This window comes from Halichoerus grypus, chromosome 1 (assembly GCF_964656455.1).
Source record: "Halichoerus grypus chromosome 1, mHalGry1.hap1.1, whole genome shotgun sequence".
NCBI lineage: Eukaryota > Metazoa > Chordata > Mammalia > Carnivora > Phocidae > Halichoerus > Halichoerus grypus.
In genome coordinates, this window is record NC_135712.1 from 180818398 (window position 1) to 180840226 (window position 21829).

Sequence of the window (21829 nt, forward strand, 5' to 3'; positions counted from 1 at the left end):
AAAAATTTTTGGAGATAGATGGTGGTGATGGTTGCACAACATTGTGACTGTAATTAATGCCAATGAATTGCACACTTAAAAATGATGAAAATGGCAGATTTATGTCCTATCTATTTTATCATAATTTTTTAAAACAAAAGAAAAAGCAAATGAACAAACCAAAAATAAAAGCGGGCACACACACAGGCGTGCCCATGGGCACTGTATAGTCCGGAAGGATACCTGCAGATTGTTGATGGTTATTGTCTAAAGGATGAAATGAGGGACAGAGCAGGAGAGAAGAAAATTTTGTCCTATATACTTGTGTATTTTTCACAGGAAGCATATATTTTAACATTTTTTGAATTTTTTGAATTGAAGGGTTTTCTTTAAGTCATCCTGACCTGTGGTAGAACGCTGGAGTAGGTACAGTTTTCTAGTTTGCAACCAAAACAATCTTGAAAGGTCTGTTTACAATTGAACATCTCTGTGCAATGTTTAACCTGGAGTGCAAATTTAATTACAGTTTAAAACGCGAAATCGTTTTCCTTTTCTAGATTAAATTACATCTTGTGGAAAACAGGCTCTTGATATAAAAAGAATTTGGTCTTATCCCTCCCTCATTGAAGATGGACTCCTCTATCTAGTAATTTCCTGCAAAGCAAGATGCTTCTATTTGTAGTTTTATATCCCCTTTGCTGGTAAAGCATCTAAGGTGTGTTGGCTATACAAAATGAGCCTCAATATGAGAATACCTAGAAATTTTTATGCATAACAAGAGATTTTTAAAAGCCCTTATAAAATTCCATAAAAATAGCATTTTACTGGGTTCCCCATTTTACAAAATGTTTAAACCCTATCACATGGTCATAAGTTTATATAAGTAGAGAGAATGTATGGAAGGATGCACATCCCAGGCTATTCATGTTGGTGGCCTCAAGGAGATGATCTCATGCATGGTGTCAGATGAGAGGAGATTCTTTATATACCTGTGCATTGTTTAATTGTTACAACTAAGGGCTTTTTTTAATAGCTTCCTGAAGGTATAACTGACCAGCAGTAAACTGCACGTACTCAAAGTGTAAAATTTCAGGGGTGCTTGGTGGCTTAGTCAATAGAGCATGCAACTCTTGATCTCAGGGTCATGAGTTTGAGCCCCAGGTTGAGTGTAGGGTTTACTTTAAAAAAAAAATAAATAAAAATAAAGTGCAAAATTTGAGAAAAAATGTAACTGTATGAGGGGAGGGATGTTAACTAAATTTGTTGTGGTAATACTTTTACAATATGTTTATGTCAAGTCACTCTGCTGTACGCCTTAAACTTATACAGAGCTGTGTGTCACTAATGTCTCAAGAGAACAAAAAAAAAGTATAGACACACACACACACACACACACACACACACACACACACACAAAATGGAATATTACTCAGCCGTCAAAAAGAATGAAATCTTGCCATTTGCAATGACGTGGATGGAACTAGAGTGTATTATGCTAAGCGAAATAAATCAGAGAAAGACAGATACCATATGATTGCACTCGTATGTGGAATTTAAGAAACAAAATAGATGAACATGGGGGAAGGGGGAAAAAAGAGAGGGGGAGGGAAACCATAGGAGTCTCTTCACTATAGAGAACAAACAGGGTTGCTGGAGGGGGGCTGGGGGGGATGGGCTAGATGGGGGATGGGGATTAAGGAGGACACTTGTGATGAGCACTGGGTGTTATATATAAGTGATGAATCACTAAATTCTTCTCCTGAAACCAATGTTACACTATATGCTAACTAACTAGAATTCAAATAAAAATTTGAAACAGACAAAAACAAACAAACAAAAGGCAAAGAGAGGGAAGGGAGAATGTTGAAACTGACAAACTATTTTCAAATATAGTTAAGGAAGAAGATCATCTGAGAACCGTGTCTTATTTTCTATTGCATGTTCAGCACTGTTTTGGCAATAAGATAAAGCAGCAGCTTAGAGCTGAGAAGCCAAAAAAATAAAAAAATAAAGTGGACAGTTTGATAAATTTTGACATATGTTTATACTCATGAAGCCGTCACCATGATCAAGTTAATGAAAACATCCATCATTCCCAAAAGTCTCCTCATGCACCTTTGTAATCCCCCCTTCCTACCCTACGTAGCCCTCTCTTGCCCCAGGCAGCCACTGATCTTGTTTCTATCACTGTATATTAGTTTGCATTTCCTACAGTTTTATATAAATGAAATCCTACACTACAAATTGTTTTGTCTGGCATCTTTCACTCAGCATAATTATTTTGAGATTCATCCATGCTGTAGTATTATGGATGTTCCATTCCTTTTTATTGTTGAGTTGAATTCCATTATACGAATAACCTCCATTTGTTTATTTATTCACCACTGGTGGACGTTTGAGTTGTTTCTAGTTTTTCACTATTACAAATAATGCTACTATGAATATTCATGTGTAAATCTTTATGTGGATATATGCTTTCACTTCTCTTGGGTAAATATGTAGGAGGAGTGGAATGGATCGTATGATAGGTGTATGTTTAACTTTTTGAGAAATTGCCAAACTGCTTTCTAAAGTGGTTGTACAATTTTACATCCCCACCTGCACTGAAAGAGAGTTCAGTTCCTTCACATTCTTGTCAGTACTTGGTATGACCAGTCTTTTTCCATTTTATTCATTCTAATAGGTGTGTACTAGCAACTCGTTGTGGTTTTAACTTGCATTTCCCTAAAAACAACTGATGTTAAATATCGTTTCATGTCCTAACTTGTCATCTGTATATCTTCTCAGTGAACTGTCTGATTCAATCTTTTGTGCACTTTTTAAAAATTGGGTGTTTTGTTTTCTTATTGAATTTTGAGAGTTCTTTATATAGTCAGGATGCAAGTCCTTTCTCAAATGTATGCTTTGCAAATACTTTCTCCCAGTGTCTAGTTTATTTTCTCTTTTTCTCAATGTTGTCTTTTGAAGGGAAGAGGTTTTTATTTATTATTATTATTATTATTAAAGATTTTATTTATTTGAGAAAGAGAGCATGAGCAGGGGTGGGGGCAGAGGGAGCCCACTGAGCAGGGAGCCTGATTCATGGCTCAGGGACCCTGAGATCATGACCTGACCTGAAGGCAGATGCTTAACCAACTGAGCCACCTGGGCGCCCTGAAGGGCAGAGGTTTTTAATGTGTTTAATTTGTTTTAATTTGAGTTATTACAGTGAGGGACATTTAAAGGTATTTGTCAGCCCTAGTAATTTTTACATTTAGATACTCAAGATATGAAGCATATTAAAATACACACGTATCCCACATTAAAGAAAATTTTTTGCTCTATTCCCTTTTTAAAGACTTTTTAATTCTGATTTTGAAATTATTTATTTCACAAAACTCATTTAGTTTATTTATTATTGGCTGTAATTCTTCAAGACTCATCCTGTATCCTTGATGATTCATGCCAAGTAAAAAATGTAACTTAAAATTATTTTAGGAATGCCTGGGTGGCTCAGTCAGTTAAGCGGCTGCCTTCAGCTCAGGTCATGATCCCAGGCTCCTGAGATCGAGTCCCGCATCGGGCTCCCTGCTCAGTGGGGAGTCTGCTTCTCCCTCTGTCTGCCTCTCCCCCTGCTTGTGCTCTCTCTCTCTCTGACAAATAAATAGAATTAAAAAAATTTTTTTAATTATTTTAAAATATAATGTAATTTAATATAAACTACAATTTACCAACTAACAAAGTTTGACAATATGTTAATTTTTGTAGATATTAATTTAAATATTTGTTACTTTATTTTTTTTTTAAGATTTTATTTATTTATTTGACAGAGAGAGACACACAGAGAGAGAAGGAACACAAGCAGGGGGAGTGGGAGAGGGAGAAGCAGGCTTCCCGCCAAGCAGGGAGCCGGATGTGGGGCTCGATCCCAGGACCCTGGGACCATGACCTGAGCCAAAGGCAGATGCTTAACGACTGAGCCACCCAGGCGCCCCTAAATATTGGTTACTTTAGATTGGGTAGTTTTCTTTTCATATTTAGAAGCCAGTAAGTTTGCTTGTTTTTTTAGCTCTAGAATAATCTTTCTAGGCCCCTGGAAAATGTGTAACTTCTAGACTTTGGGTAAAACAGTCTGGTTAAATTACATTTAAGGAAAAATATAATAATTAATAAATTAAAATAAATAGAAAACAGACACGAGTTCTTTTTTTCCCTTCAAAGCAAGAAATAACTTTAAAATCATCAAAGATGTATATGAATACAGGAAAATCTAAATGTCAAATGAATGCTAGGGATTAAAATATGTGCCCTTCCTATGGAATTCTGCTTCAAAACCATTTAAAAATGTTAAATAATTCAACATCACTGATTATTAGGAAAATTCAAATCAAATCCCACAATAAGATACCATTTCACATCCATTAGGATGGCTAGTGTATAGATAGATAGATAGATAGATAGATAGATAGATAGATAGATAGATAGATAGATAGTATATATAGTGTGTATATATATATATATATGTATGTATTTCTAATAAGTGTTGGTGAGGCTGGTCAGAAATTGGTGGGGGAAATGTAAAATGGTGCAGCCCCTGTGGAAAACAGTATGGTGATTCCTCAAAAAATTAAACTAGAATTACCATATGATCCAGCATTTCTACCCCTGGGTGTATACCTAAAAGCATTGTAAACAGAGACTTCTTGAACAGATATTTGTACACCAATGTTGATAGCATTATTCACAATAACCACTGGTAGAAACAAGCCAAACATCCATTGGTGAATTGGTAAACAAAATGTGGTACATACATACAATGGAATATTATTCAGGAATAAAAAGGAATGAAATTCTGACACATGGTACAATATGGAAGAACCTTGAAGGCTTCTGCTAAGTGAAATAAACCAGACACGATACGACAAATATTGTATGATTCCGTTTACATGAGATTGCTAGAGTTGTAAAATTCATAGAGACAGAAGGCAAAATGATGGTTGCCAGGGGGCTGGAGGGAAGGGGGAATGAGGAGTCACTGCTTAGAGGATACAGAGTGTCATGAAACGAAACACGAAAATGTTCTGGAGATGGATGGTGGTGATGATTGCCCAGCAACATAAACGTACTTAATGCCACAGAACTGTATACTTAAAAATGGCTAGAAGGGCAAGTTTTATCCTATGTATGTTTTACCACAACTGTAAAAAACACGAAGAGGAAATATTTCCAAGGATTTCCAAATGAAAAAAAGTTGATAGCTAAAATATCACCCTGATACTTTATAGTCAGCCCAAATTTCTTCATTGTCTCATGGCCCAAAATGAAAGAACAATATTTTTAAAGGGAAAAAAATTATTTTCCTTGTAAATGATGCTTCCTACTTCTGACTTCAGTAGCGCAAATTCAGAAATGCAAATTACTAGCCAACTGCCAGGCATTCTTTTAAGACTTTACATGTATTAACTCATTCAATCTTCAACAGAACTAGGACAGACTGTTATTTCCAGTTCAGAGATGAGGAAAGACATTGAGAACAGAGAGGTTATGTAACATGCCCAAGGTTACGCGGCTGGTGAGAGGTAGAGCTGGTTGTCAAACCCCAGAAATACGGCTCCAGAGTCCACAGCATGTTTTCCCGTCTACTAACTATAAAGAGCTGTAGTATCAGGAGAGTTGTCTATAAACTGTGCGATCATTTCTAGAATTTCTACTGGATAGTTATACTTGAAAAACTTGAGCGTATTGATACTCCACTAGCTTTTCTTCAGCAAAAGCTTGTGACTTAAAATATGTAAATATTTTATCTCCAACAGGAAATTATCCTTTACCATTTACCTGCCAATCTTGAAGGAGATGCAAGAGAATGCTATTCTAGGCTTTATCAGGGAAAAGCTCTGGAAAGGAAATCTCCATATTGGAAGAAAACATGACCTTATATTCTCTTATTTTCTTTCCATCCCCCTAAGATTCATGTCTCCCAAAATGTTAGGCTAATTTTAAAATAATCACGTCTATGTTCAAATAAATTTAGGAAATGATGAATTAAAAGGAGTTAGAACTTCTTTACTGCAGGACTTCTTAGGGACTTAACATACTAATAAATATTGTGAATTGCCAAGAAAGGGAAATCATATGTATAATTGTACATTATATATTATATAATGTACAATTGTTTCCCAGGGTTCTTCTACCGCTACTTCTGCCATGGAAAATCATGAGCCGGGAGTGCGTCCTGGAACACTTTTGGGCATCTTGGACATACTAGGGATTTTCCAAATCTACCACCAGGGGGCAGTTCCCTCCCATTTATATTCTGACAAACCTTAACCAAAACTTTATTTTCCCTCAGCAGACATGAGACAGGCTGACATTTTCCAAGCAGACTCTGCTAAAGACTTTCAAGAGATGAAGAAAAGAAATAAGAAAAATAAGAAACCCAAGAAATAGTAATTCCTGAAGAAATAGCAAATCTGCCAAACTCTCCTGGGCCAGTATGGAATATAAGTTCTCAGCCATATTGCTTGCCTTTCCCCCCCTCCCATTTCTCACCCAGGTGACCTTTCTGTCCTCTTGACCCCAAAGAGCATCTATGGACTTACCTTCTCACAACTGAGGATAAATCCCATAGACCCTTGTGTTTTCACAGCTCAAATTATTTTCTAATTTAAATGTCCCAGGTCTGCACTGTGATCTTTTCTCTCAGTCCTGGTTGGCAGCTCTGAGGTATCTCTGTGGTGAGGAACAGATATGGCAGTTCCATGAACTTCTAGTCATGACTAAAGGTGCAGTAAATGGATCGCTCTCATGTCCCTTGCCAGGGCAGACATTATTAATCAGCAAAGCATGCTTTCTTTGTAGAACTCAGAACCAGTCTCACAGCCCTTCCTGACACTGGGTTCCAGGTAGGCATTATTACCAATGGGTCGCTGTTAATGTGAGTGGGAGAATTCTCTCATCCAAGCCTGGGATATAAATTCCACCCACTTCTGGAAACTCCTGTGGTAACTCTCTCAGATGAATGTAATCTCCAGTAACCTCTACCCAACACACACACACACACACACACACACACACACACACAGGTTTTTAAAAGCCTATTTTAGAGCCACAATAATGAAAGTCTTTATTATAAGCCCATCAGAGCCTAATCCATACCTTATGTATAGAGCCCTGCACAAATACCACACCTTATTGGAAGACGAAGTTATATCCCAGTATGTTCCAGAGGCTCCAAACTTGGCCCATTCTGTTGTTTAACTTCTGGTGGGTATTGATATCATGTGCTTATGCCCCATTTTGATTAGCTTGTCCTTGGAGTTGCCTTTGTATGAGCTGCTCAGGAAATAGCCCGTGCTCTCTGTGGAACTTAAGCAACTGTCAGGCGTAAAAAGTCCTAACCTGTAATGGTAGGCTTTGAAGCTAGTTGTCATGCGACAGGTGTTTTTTTTTGGTTTTGTTTTTTTCTCTTTTTCTTTTCTTGTAATGCTGAAAGCTTATTTTAGCATTCAAGAATAAGAGGAGCAATACAGGGGCACCTGGGTGGCTCAGTCAGTTAAGCATCTGCCTTCAGCTCAGCTGTGATCCCAGGGTTCTGGGATCAAGCCCCACATGGAGCCCCACATGGAGCTCCCTGCTCAGCGGGGAGTCTGCTTGTCACTCTCCCTTGTCCCTCCCCCAGCTCATGCACTCTCACTCTCTCTCTCTCAAGTAAATAAATAAAATCTTAAAAAAAAAAAAAAAAGAGTACAGTGTAGAGAGTAGCTTGAACTCTGGGGTTAGATGGGCTTCCACTCTTTGCTACATATTTAATTTCTTTAGAGCCTTTGGTGAGTTACTAAGTAACGCCTCTGAGCCTTCTGAAAAATAAGGGCAATAATAATACCTATCTTGTTGCAGTTCATTTATAAAATAAATGTTACTGTGTCTCTACTTTGTACCAAGGACAAGCAGCGTTGGGTGGATTTAATGGAATGAGACATGTAATTAATTCACCTATCACCAAAACAATACTATTGTTACTCCTCTTTTAAAGTACTGGTGTTTCAGCAGAAGCCCTCATAAAAAGTGGGGGCAAAAGGAGGCCATGGCTCTTGAATTCCAAATCAATTAGACCCGAAATTTAGGTGGTAGACCAGCAGAGTCAGTATTTAATTTTTAAATTGTGCCCGTAGGGTGAACTTCCCCCAGCGGCCAGTGGGGTGCGCTGTGGGAACAGAGTGACTACAGGAGTACCCCCGCGGGGTTTTGGGGGACAAGGTCCTGCTTCCCCTCAGGGGAGTGGGGCTCAGCGTGGTGAGCAGCAAGTTCACCTTTGCCGCGAATTCTCTAGCTTCTGTTTCCTGTTAAATTTAACTCCATCCACATTCTAAGGACAGCAGAATTAATTCACATGTACTAGACGTCCTCGCTGACCTATATGCTTTTGCAATGAAAACGATGTGCTTGAGGAAGCGTGAGGCGGCAGCGACATTGATACATTGGGTAATTGTTAAGAAAGCATTATGGAAATACTATAAATGAGAAATTAACTGCTGAAGGGGGATGATAACACTGCGGAAAACAGCAAGACAAGGGAATCTTGGGAAGCACTAACACATCTACCACCTTCCTATTGTTCGAAGTCCCAGTCTGGCCACAGTGGCCAAGTTCTAATTACCAAACAGTGAAGTTACAGTCGACAGCATCTATGACTTTTCTTTTTTATATTGCTTTTATTTGGTTTGTGATTTTGAATCTCATGTTCATTCTTTTAGCCTTGCCTCTTGAAATCAGCCTCAGAAATCAACCCAGTCCACCTGAGCAAATTTCAAATCCATCTTTGGATATTCAAAAGAGCTGGGTTTTATTCCAAATATGAATTTCCATGTTAGGATTTAAGGTAGCCAACATGTCTTATATCAATTCATTTATCTTATAAAAATAATTCCGCTTCTGACATTTTGATAAGAGAAATATTGTCATCTCGTTTGTTTAATATTCTTGATTTTCAGTGAAGTCGAGGATTTTTTCTTCTATTTACTAGCCGTTTATATATCTGAGGAAAATTGCCTATTATCATCCTTCTTTTTCTATCAATTTGTTTATTACATTAATAGATCAAGAAGGAAATCATTGATTCGGGGCTGACAGACCAGAGTACAAATAATGGGTGTTAATAATACAATCCAGATCACAAAGCCATTGCAAACAATTGGAGAAGGTGAATTCTCAGCTCCTGCCTGATCTTTATAGTTAGGTGTTGTGTCTTGACGTCTCCCTCTTGGAGTCAATCTGGAGCTCACAGATGGCCGGTTCGTCTTTCTGAGGTGTGTATGATCTCTGTGAGCCCTGTGGCAGGTTGCAGAATGCTGGGAGAGAGAGTCTCTACAGTCCATGCAGAGCCCATAGAAGAGGTGGGTGGTGCTGCTTGACAGTTCTCTTCGAGAGAAGGCAGCAGGGGCATTTTTCTGTGAAGGAGCATGGCTCAGCCTAAGAAAGGGAGATGCATAATTCCTCCACCAGCCTGGGCATTGACTGAATTATATTCATTTCTTTATCTTGCACTCTGGGCAAATGTTGGTTGGGATGATGGTAGAATAAGTTACCAGTGACTCCGTCTGCCAAAATATCATTCATGGGGCACCTGGGTGGCTCAGTCGGTTAAGCGTCTGCCTTCAGCTCAGGTTGTGATCCCGGGGTTCTGGGATCGAGCCCCATGTTTGGCTCCCTGCTCAGTGGGGAGTCTGCTTCTCCTTATCCCTTTGCTGCTCCCCCTGCTTGTGCTCTCTCTCTCTGTCAAATAAATAAATAAAATCTTACAAGAAAAATATCATTCAGGTAGTTGAGTCCCTTTACAGAGAAACATTTTGTGATATAAAAAAATTGTGATATAATAACAAAAGTGCTTATTTATAAATGCAGTGAAGAGCAAGACCTGGTGTACCATAATTTCAAGCTAGTCAGGAGTGTGAACAATATTTGGGGATATAGGTAATCACAGTAATGTGATAGAAGAGTATCTGGGATTTCTATTGAAACTGAGTGACCTGCTAATATTTCTGTAGTTGGTTACTTATATTCATAACTGAAGGAATGCTGATTTTTAAGTAGAAGTGAGTGAAAACATTTTTAAAAGATGTAATTTTTACACTTAGCCAAGTTCCATTCTTGAATTCCCTACAAGGATCCCCTGGGAGTCAGGGATTCCTGAGTGAAATCCCTTGGTCTCTGGCTAGGGGGTTGGGGGGGTGGGCAAGTGCTGACTACACAGGGGCATGGAGGAATTTTTTTGAGGCGATAGAACTGTTCAATCTTGATTGTGATGGTGGTTAAATTACTCAAAAAATGGGAATTTCACGCATGAAAATTAGAACTGAAAGAGAGGGAGGGAAGGAGGGAGGGAGGGAGGGAGGGAAATAAATGAAAAGAGAGAAAGAGGAGTTACGAGTTGCATATTGCTGCTAAGAGAAGTAGTCCCTGTATAAATTCCTTTTGTATAGGAGCTGGGTTTCTTCCACAATTATCCAGTGCTTTCTGGAGAGTCAGTGTAGCAGCAGTGGTCAGGGAAAAAAGGACTCTGGATCAACTCTTCCCAGGTTTAAATCCCGGCTCTGCCAGTTAGTTGGTGGGACCCGGGCCAAGTCACATGACCTCTCTCTGTCTCCGTTTTATCATCTTAAAATGAAGATGGCAGTAACCGTGCCTACCTCATTTGATTATTTGGGGATTTAAAGTTGGTTATTAGAACAGTGCCTGGCATCTAGTAAGCACCATAATGTCATCTATAATTAGAAATGCTTGGGGAAGAAGCCAAGGTCATGATGAAGAGCTCAGTCAATGCCAGTGATCCCATCAGGTCAGGAGAAGTTAGTCATTAACAAAAAAGGAATGTGTTTATGTGTCCGTAAGACACATCAACTTACTTGTTACTATTCTTCTAAATGCATTTAAAACTTTTTTTTTTTTTTTTTTTGGCTCTGCCTACACCTCACCTCTCAGTTGTATCAACTCCCAACATCCTCTTCCTTTTCCAAATCACTTCCCCTGATGGACCCCCTCACATGTGTGTTTCCAGAGGCCAAAGCCAGAGCCTTTTATGCAACGTTTGCTAATGAAAATCACACCCATAATAAAGGTGCCTATAAAACCCTAGTTGACTTAGCCATGAATACTTAGGGTGAGGTTATTCATTATGACTGATATTTAATATCATTCAGATAGTCTACAAAACTGTGTTGAATATTTACAACATGGCAAAATGTTCACCTGCCAAGTTTCCGACAGAATCCTGCTGGGATTTTAGTCCTGGGGTGTTTTACTAGTGGGAGCACAGTTTGTGAGCTTTCAAATCATCTGCAAGTGAAGAATTTATTGAAAATAGGTTTCTCTGCCATTTACCAGGCAACAGCCCATTTATCTGGAGAACGAGAAACTGGGGAATCATGCAAATCTAATATCATGAAATAATCCAAAAACTTCATTTAAAGTAATTTCAACCTTCCTCAGTAAACCTTAAAGGCAATTTATAAGGAGAGAGGACATATAGGATATCACAGCAACTTCTTTTTAAAGTCAGTAAAAATATAGACAGTCCGTTCTCATTTTTTTGTGGTAGTTCTGTTGTATAAAGTTGCCATGAGCACTGAATTAGCAAATGTTGAACCAGCTCCTAAGGGAAATACAGGGTTAGGTTCTTGTGAATCTCTGGTCACAACATTCTCATTAACCAATTAATATATAACCTTGGTTTACTTGTGTTTCTGTTTCAAGGCACTTTATTGGCTGTATATTGTGGATTCATTAACATTGAACTCATGGTCAACAGAACTGTAACTCATGCCTGAATGAAACTTATCCAACACACAAATTTTCTCCATAAGGTACATCGCAGTTTTCTTATTTTTAGGAACACTAACCAGCATCTCGGGGCTATGCTTTGGGACCATTTTAAACAGCAGAGTCACCAGCAAAAAACATAAAAAGGCTAAATACACTGTGCTAAAAAGACCACGACGAGGACACTTGTTTATGGCACGTGCACTGAAATAAGAAGGCAGGGTGTCATCTTTGTTGACCTTAGCTGGGGCCTTGCTCAAGGGGCGACTCACATGTTTTGCCCCCTGCCCCTGTCTGAGAATGACTTTAAATGCAGCACATGTTTGATTTCGGGTTTGCAAGTAAATTTTAGCAAGTAGGTGAATTTGCAAATATGGAATCCGTGAATAATGAGGATCAATTTATAAATAAGAAAAAGAACAAAAAAGAACCTATGTGGTCTGTCCCTTCATTCCTGAACAGCATTAGCTAAGTGTAGAACTTCCATTGGATAAATGCCCAGTGAATCATATACATGTGCCAGAGCACAGCCCTCCCTGCCTCGAAACCCACCGATCTCTGCATCGGAGAGCTTGCAGAACTTGGTGAGGGGTCAGCAAACTCCAGCCTGTGGGCCAGATCCCTCATGCTGTCTGTTTTGGTATGGTCCCAAGCTAAGAAAGGGGTTTGGTTTGGTTTTGTTTCTAGTTTAAATGGATGGGGGGTGGGGGGGAATCAAAGGAAGACTATTTCATGACACTTGAAAATTTTATGAAATTTAGATGTTGGTGTCCAAAGGTGATGTTTTATTGGAACACAGCCCATGGGCATATTTGTGCACTGTCAATGACTGCTTTCCTATAATGCGGCAGAGATGCGCACTTGCCACAGAAACTATGTCATCCACAAAGCTGAAAATGTTTACTATCTGGTCCTTTATAGAAAAATTTAATGACCTGTGATCGAAAACATTGCTAGTGGCCACAATGTAGGGTCTTGCACAGGCGATTAAAAGTTCCGTGTGGCAGGAAAACTATCTAGCAGGGGAGGAGGTAAGTTTTAGGCAACAGAAAATAGGGCTTTTCCCTTCCTCAACCCCACATCTTCCTTTTCAGACAAGGTTAGGTTTCAGATTGCTATTAATTAAGTAACTGAAGAATTTACTTCACATGTTGAAGCAGATTAGAAACTATCAGGTTGTTCCTGTTAACAAATCGTTTTAAACCAATTTAAATGCAACTGGAGGAAATGCATCACAGAGAAGAAAAAATGAGTACACCAAAATTTTTGTGTTGGAATTATGCAATGAAATTCCAGAAGCTTTGTTTCCTATCAATTAGTAAAGTACAGGGGCACCTGGGTGGTTCAGTTTGTTGGGTGTCCGACTCTTGATTTCAGCTCAGGTCATGATCTCGGGGTTGGGATTGAGCACCGCATCAGGCTCCCTGCTCAGTGAGGAGTCTGCTTGGCCCTCTCCCTCCCGTCTGCCCCTCCCCCCGCTTGCGCATGCAGGCATGCACGCTCTCTTGCTCAAAAAAAAAGGGGGGGGCACCTGGGTGGCTCAGTCGTTAAACGTCTGCTTCGGCTCAGGTCATGATCTGAGGGTCCTGGGATCGAGCCCCGCGTCAGCCTCCCTGCTCCGTGGGAAGCCTGCTTCTCCCTCTCCCACTCCCCATGCTTGTGTTCCCTCTCTCACTGTGTCTCTCTCTCTGTCAAATAAATAAATAAAATCTTTAAAAAAAAAAAGTACAGTTCATTTTATTTTGTCTGTATATGGAGTTTTAGCAGCTCAAAGTTGTCTTAGAGATCATTTACACCAAGACTATCCAAGAGAATTTTCTGCATGGCTGGGCATGTCCTATATCTGCATTATCCAATATGGTAGCCACTAATTCATGTGGCTGTTGAGCATTTGAAATGTGGCTGGTAGGACTGAGGAACTGAATTTTTCATTTTTGTCCAGTTTTAATTAAGTCGAAATAGCCACATGCAGAACTATTATGTACCTTATGGAGCAGGTTGCATTTAGACTTAAGATGACAAACTGGCCTGCAGCCTTTCTTAAGTTTGGCTTGAATAGGGTTTTTAAAGAGTTTGGATTTGTTGCCAACATTTAAAGATTGTGGGATTTTATATAAAGACCCAAATTCTGGCTTCTTATGGGAAATTGATATATCTGGAGATACCAGGGATGCCCTTTCTGGACAAGCTATGGGATCTCCAGTCCCCAGTGCTCCCTATTGCCTTATACTCAGCCTGCTGCATCATTTTCATTACCTGTTTGGTCTCCATTGACATTTGAATGTGCAATTGCTAATCTAATTCAACCCCCAAATTTTCACATGGGAAACTAAAGCCCAGAGATAATAAGTACTTTACACAAAGTCATCTGGTAATTAACAGTAATTAATAGCCCAGCTGGCTCACACAAGAATCCAGGTCCCTGGCCAGCACTCTTTCTACTCCAGAGCCTGACTGAAATCTCTGGGTGTGTATGGGCAGTGGGAGAGGCGGTACCCCCTGGTACCTGGGTGTGTCTGAGCTGCACTCACAAGCCCTATTCTCCTCTACTTCCAGGCCATGGAGAGGTTGGACATTTGGGTGAGTGAGGTCTCTGCTTTCCTCCCATCTGGGCTGACTCAGTGACAGTCACAATGGGCAGTGAGGGCGTGGAAGGGATATAGGCCTGAACTTTCCCTGGCCATTTCCCTCCCCAACTTCCTGTCTCATTGTTTACCGTTGACATTTCCAAAGTTGTCAATGATGGCGCATCTGAGAACCCATTGTTGGCTGTTTATCCTCCCTGTATCTCTGCAGTTCCTCTGCTTATTTGGGTCCACTTTCCTTTTTGTAAAGGCCTTTTGACTTATCTCTGAAGTCCTAGTCAATTAAATCTTGGGACAAAACACTTAAACGTACAAAGAAAGCTTTTGAAATAGTCTTTCACAGAATGAGAGTTAAATTTTATTGGGCATTTCTCTGTTCTCTTGTCCTGTTCAGGTCAAGGCTAATTCAGAAAGAGGAGGTTTAGCTTAGTGTCTTTGGGAACATGCTCACCTGGACTTGAGTCCTTGCTCTGCGAGTTGCCAAATCAATGACCTTGGGGAAAAATCCCTTAACCTCCTGGGCCTGAATTTCCACAAATGTCAAAATACCTACTTCACAGGGCTGTGGGTGAGGAATAAATCTGATAATGAATGTAAAGTAGAAGAAAGCATGGCGCCTGCGACATAACGAGTACTCCGTAGATGGAAAGAATGGAGTGTTCATTTTTACCACGTCCCTTTCCATACATCTTACATTCTTCCTCTAGAGAGGGATCTGCCGTGTTAATCAGACCACACCGCTTCTGAAATCCTTCCCTGGGGTTACCTCGTTTATAAACTCAGCAGATCAATTACCTCGACCCATTTTAACCCCAAACATCTCTTCCTACAGTGCATTCTCCAAGTTCTGCTCTGTGTACTCTGCATGGAAACTTCCATTTACTACTTGATTCTTGACTTAAAAAGCCCTCTTCCCTCCTCTTTCCAAGTGTGGAGCTGGAGATGGTATTCCTGTACTTCTGCCGTCTTGCATGCTGGGGAATGGGCACCTGAGATTCTTGCCTGCCCGGGATCCAGTTCCTCTTCTTCTCCTAAGAGAACCCCACCCAATTAGCCTTTAGGCTTAGGTGAGGCTCCTCCTCCAGCCTTTTCTGCTATGAAGTTTGGACATGTGACTTAGGTCTGGCCAATCAGAGCCGGCGAAGAAGAACTGAATGACTCCTGTTGGCATTATTAGGAACAGAATCTCTCTTTCCACAGGAGTTGCTAAACTAGCTGGATGTAAGCTTGCCCTACTAGCAGCCACCTGGGGCTCCCCTGGGAAGCCAGAGGGGGATCAACACTGAGGAGAGAGAACTGAGAGACAGAGAGGGACAGAGTCCAGAGCATCAGTGCCTGAAGGCAGATACCCTGGGCTTTGCAGATGTGCGAGCCAGTAAACTCCCCCACATTCATCTTTATTAGCTTTATCTGTGTTTCCTTTGATTGGTTTGAGTTGGAGTTCTCTGCAAATAAAAGAATTCTGCTTAAACTCTGCCCTTTCTAAATTTCCCCCAAATCCATCTCCCAGTGTATTTCCAGTTACTATACATCCATTTGCTGGCCCTGAATGACCTCATGTTTGCCACATGCATTTTCCCCCCAGTGCACTTTGCTATCTGGGTGTACTTGAAATCAAGTGTATTAGCTTTCTATTACTACATGACGCATTACCACAAAGGTGGTGGCTTCAACAACACATACATATTATCTCACAGTTTCTGTGAATCAGGAGTCTAGACACAACTTCAGTGGGTCCTCCACTCAGGGTCTCCCCAGGCTGATATTAAGGTGTTGGCTGGGACTGTGAGCTCATCTGAAATTCAGGATCTCTTCCAAAATCACTGACTGTTGGCAGAATTCAGCTTATTACAGTTGGAGGACTGAGGCCCTCACCTCCTGGAGGGCACCTGCAGTTCCTTGCCATGTGCCCCCCACCAACATGCCAATTTGTTTCTTCAAAGACACCAGAAAATTGTCTTTCTCTCCAATTTGCTAATAAGATAGAGTAATAACAGCCAGTAACAACCCATCACCTTTGGCACATAAGGTAGTCTAATGAACAGAGTGACAGCCCATCATCTTTTCCATATTCTCCCAGCTGAAAGCAAGTTTACAGGCCCTAGCTACACTTAAGGGAAGGAGATTACTTAGGGCATAACACCAGGGTGTGGAAATCATGGGGACACGTTAGAATTTTCCCTATTGCACCAACTTCACCTCCCACCAAATGATCTAAACCCAGTTTGGAGCAGTAAAATACATTGATGAGTCAAGTTGTTCTGCATGCACGTAGATTTTTCGTAAATATGTGTTATTAGTTATAATGTGTGTGTGTGCATTTTAGGATTGAAAAAGATAGCTACAGGAGGCTGAAGACTGCCCCCCAAAGCTATCAGATCCTAATCCCTAGAATCTGTAAATGTTGTCTTATATGGCAAAGACTTGGCAGCTGTGATGAAGTTGAGGTTCTTGAGATGGGGTGGATTATCCTAGATTCTCTGGGTGGGCCCTACATGCCATCACAGGTGTCCTTACAAGAGGAAGATGAGAGAGACACATGGAGGAGAGAGCAATGTGAACAGAGGTGGAGGTTGGAGCGATGTGGCCGCAAGTCAAGAAATGCGGGCAGGCACTGGAAGCTGGAGGATGCGAGAGCGGATTCTATCCTAGCACCTCTGCAGGGGGTGCGGCCCAGCTCACACCTTGATTCGAGGTCAGACAAACTAAATTTGCACTTCTGACTTCCTGAACTGTGAGAGAAGACATTTCTGCTGTGTTAAGCTGCTCATTCTGTGGTAATTTGTTACCATAGCCACAGGAAATGAGTATAATGGCCCTACTGACTAAGAATCAGTTTGCAGTTGAGTTTTTGGAGCCTAGAGACAGTTTGGCCAAATTTCAGCCTAACTTTTAAAGGAATGCTTTTTCCCAGCAAGGTCCTTAGAGCACCTGCTTTGCATCTTTTGCGATGTTTATTTAGAAATGGGTTACTCAGAATCACCTGCTCATCGGTGCCCGTTATTAAGGGCAGACCACAAGTTTGGCCTCAAGCCACTTGGTGCCATTTCGTGGCCAAAGCAAAAAGTGGTCCCCCAATCTAACTTTCTAATCTTTCTTTCTTACTTTATTCAGTGAGGGGGTCTAATTTTCCCCTTGGGTAAGTGATTAATTCCACAGGCACTAGCATCTTTTATCTGGTCTTTAATATGTCAACCAGATACCTTGGGTATTTCTTCATTCAGCAAACCTTTCTTGAGTCCTTGTGATGTGCCATGGAGGATGGAGATATAATAATGATCAAAAACACACAGTGTTTCCTGTTCTCAAAAAAACACAGCCTCATGAAAAGACAAAAATTAAATAGTCCCATGAATAAATGTGTAATTGCAGACTGAAGAAAAGAAACATGTTTTGAGGAGGTTGTTTAGCATAAGAATCGTGCCTAGTCTGGGAGAATCATGGATGACTTTCTCCCGGATGTGACTTTTCAGTTGGGAGCTGAATGTGAGTAGGATCAAAGTCCACCAGTTCTACCTGGTCCATTTCATCAGTCTCTTCTACTTCCTTCCTCTCAGGTAGGAGTTTTTCCAGCAAAGAGAGTTTATCAGGAGAGAGAAAGCCATTCTCAGGAGAGTTTACCTTAAATTCGATGATTAGGCGACCCTTCTCATATGGTCTACGATAAATTGGCATGCCTTCATTTAGCACACACTTGATATCTCCATGCTTGACAATTTGACCTGGGTGAGAGGTGATGACGATGGTTCGGTTGTCAAGAGTAGATATTGGCTTTTGAAAGCCGCACAGTGCTTCAACCAGCTGTATGTCCATACACATGAAAAGGTCTTCTCCTCGCCGAGTAAAAACAGCATGGTCCTTCTGATCTAAAGCAATGATAATATCTCCTGGTTCCAGTCCTGGTTCTTGGTCTCCTTCACCATGGAATGTTATCTTCTGGCCATCCTTCATGCCTTTGTCAATATGAACTTCTAGAATCTTCTTCTCTCAAACTATCTTCCTCCCATTGCAGCTTTTATATCTATCTTTGGGACTGATCCGCTCCCCATGGCCCTGGCACTCCATGCACACAGATTGAATTTGCTGAACCATTCCAGGTCCTATCTGATGAATTCTTATTTGCATTCCAGTACCTCAGCAATTGGGACAACATTCGACTGCTCCTTTCTTACCACCTTGGCCTTCACATTTATCGCAAATCACATTCTTTTGCAGAGCTAGTTTTCGTGTTGCACCATTATATAAATCTTCTAAGGTTACTGAGAGCTGATGCACAACATTTTTACCTCTCCTTTCTCTCTGCATCCTTCCTCCTCCTCCAAAAAACATATCAAAGATGTCCATGGGGGAGCCAAAACCACCACCAGCTCCACCTTCTTTAATTGCCTGTTCTCCTCCTTTGTCATATAATTCCCTTTTCTTTGCATCAGAGAGTACTTCGTAAGCTTGAGAAATCTGTTAAAACTTCTCTCCTTCATTTGGATTCTTATCAGGGTGGTACTTCAAGGCCAGTTTCCTGTAGGCCTTTTTCAATTCCTCTTGGGTGGCATTGGGTTTGACCCCCAAAACATCATAGTAAGTGGTTTCTTTCACCATTTTCTACAGCCGGTGAGAGGGCTGAGGCCGGTGTGGGGGAGCGGGAAGGAGCGCGTTGCTGGGCGCAGCTCGGGCAGCCGCCGCTCCTCCGCGTCTCACCGAGAATGGGGCCAGTGAATAACACTGCTGGCATTTTATATGCAGTAGTGAATGAGTGAAGGACTACAATCATAGCTCACTACTTGCTATTGTTTTTGTTTTAATATTCAATTATAGTAGTGTTTTAAAAGTTAAATGAAGAATAAACTCAAATATAAAAGCTCTGACTTTGCCCTGTATGTGTGATGACTTCAGTGTGCAAGATACAAGTTTAATACTTGTAAAAACTACTTTAAAAAAAAAAAATCTCCCCTAGCATTTGTTAGGCCATACCTTGTAATTAATTTCAGCTCTATGTATATGAAACAGCTCAGACTGAAATGCTAGGTGTATGTATTGACTTCAGTGTATGACCCTTAATTGTTAAGCTATGAAGTTAAAACTTGTATTTAATTGGCAATCAGACAAAGAATTTGTAGAGAAGTGTTGGTCTATAGTTAAGTGGGATTCATTGTGATGCCTCTGCATTTATTGCTTCAGCTGTTACTTGAAGATGGCATGCTATGTAATTTGGCCTGTGGTATCATTGATAGAAAGGATACCTCTCTAAAGAAGGGGTTTATCATATGCTGCTGCTTGAGGGCTTGCACTTGTAGAACTGCATTCCCTTCTGCTGTGCCATCTTTATATATATATATATATATATACCAGGATTGATATATATTTTTATATATATATATATATCCTGGTTACACTTTTTTTCCTTCTCTTTGGACCATGATAAGCTTCAGACTAGTGATTTCGGGAGCAGGGTAACTTAGAGTGAAGAGACATTTACGTGGAGAAGTTAATTTTCATGTATGAGATAGGAAGGTGTTTTTTAGGTATGTTACAGGCTTACTTTAAACCATTTAACTTATGCTCCGAAGTAACTGCAATTTAATGTTGGTAGTATAGCAAATTATGATGAATAGCTTTAGTTGTATGTTTAAAAGTCATGTTCACAAGCTTAAATCTGGGTATCAGAATTAAGCAAATGAAATGTATGAATGTCTCCTTAATATACTGATTACAAAGCAAAAAAAAACAAAAAAAACCTGAATGTGAGTAGGACTCAACCAGTAGATGGGGAAGAGAGTTCAAAGTTCCTTATGGAGGCAACAACCTACACCGCCATGTGACCAGAAGGCATGGTGCATTTGAAGACTGAGAGGGAAGTGGGAAAGTTGAGCAAGGTAGGACTGAAGAGGTGGTCAGGGTCTGACCATGGACACAGAAGACTCTTGAAGGAAGGCGAAGCACACACCACTAAAATGAAAACAACTGGTCTGCTCCCTAGTCTACCAATTCCTGTGACCCTGCTTCCCTTTGGAAGCAATGGCCCAGCCTCAAGAAGCTATTGTGGGGCTTTCTCTATGTTCACTTGAGTGATTCACTCGTATCATTGCCTGTTCACAAAATATACATGTCCAATATTTCTTTCTTCTCACTGGGCAGGGGTCAAGGCCTTAAAAGGCTATGAGCTGGATTCCAGCCTCAGTACTAGCAAAGATTAGGAAGAAAGGTCCCCATGTACATTCTTGGGGGACAACACAGCTGCCTGCAGAAGGCCAGCGAACACCTGTGATGGTGTTGAAATGCAGCCCCGTGAAATGTGCTGCGCATTAAACCGAATTTAATGGCATTTCTAACCCGCAGCAACAAACAATGTCTATTGATTCATCCCTCTCGGAGACCTAAGATTACCATTGACTTTTTCTAGCTGTAGACCCCTGGACTTTCGTTGAAGTAACACCTTCTAATTAAAAAGGAAGCATATTTTTTTCCTTGCTGAAAGGCAGAACCATTTGTTTTCTAAGATACATGGTTCTCAGCCACATAATATACATTCCTTACAGGGGAGGGGGCGTACTTTAAGTGCAGAATGGTTTCTGCTACTCATCTGCTCCATGGGCATTTTTATTCTAGTGTTTAACTCTCTGTTGTTAAAGCAGTGCATTATTTCCTCCTGACTGAGGTCTTTTGAGGAGAGTATTGTGTATTTTATACAAGAAGATAGCCTGGTTCTATTCAGATATGTATCTATTACCTAGAACCACCTTTCTCCTTTGGATTCCCTCTCTATATGAAAGAAATATTGCTGTGGGATGATTTCTTGTCTCCCTGTGGTTGTAGGAGCATCCATGTCATGAGAAACAGTTGAAATGATTCCATATGTATACCGCTCTCCCAGGCCAACATCAACCTTATTAAAAAAAAAAAAAAATCAGTGTAATCAAAGTCTCAACTAAATAGGCAGAGTCAAGAAATTCCAGAAGGTTTCAAATCCCCAAGGAAGGAGGATGGCCATTGGTATAAACAGGAGAAATTAAGCAAACAGAAATTGTTCACTTTTTTTCCCCCTTTTATCTCTGAGAAATAACTAAGAACGGTTGGTACAGTTTTCTTCCTGTTGTCCCTTCCTGTGCAATTCACAGCAGATGAGATGCATGGTTTTATTGTCTTCATTCTGCTGCTTCTCAAAATGCTGCCTGTCTTTGGGATGCATGGTGAAGTCATCACATTCCCTTGAGATTACTGAGGCAATCAAGGCAAACTCTAAAACTAGTGAAAGGGAAGAGGAGGGGAAATCTTGATATTCTGAGCATCTTGCCTATTTGTCTCTGTCTGAAAGCCGCTGTTAAGATTAGATGACATTTGGGGAAGCCTGGATATGAAGCGGGGGTTACAGTGATTTGTGACTGTGTGTGGGTGAGTTTTGAGCGGGGAGGAGGGTGGAAAAGTATCTGAGAAGAGTTGGTGAGAGAACATGAGATGCTAACTGACTTCGGGCAGGA

General features: G+C 40.6%; 1 protein-coding gene and 1 pseudogene across 1 annotated transcript in view; one reads left to right on the forward strand and one right to left on the reverse strand.

Moving 5' to 3' along the window:
• FRMD4B (FERM domain containing 4B) overlaps window positions 1-21829 on the forward strand; it is a 323175-nt gene that overhangs the window by 102182 nt on the left and 199164 nt on the right. The window lies entirely within an intron of this gene.
• On the reverse strand, window positions 17796-19050 carry LOC118553379 (dnaJ homolog subfamily A member 1 pseudogene; annotated as a pseudogene).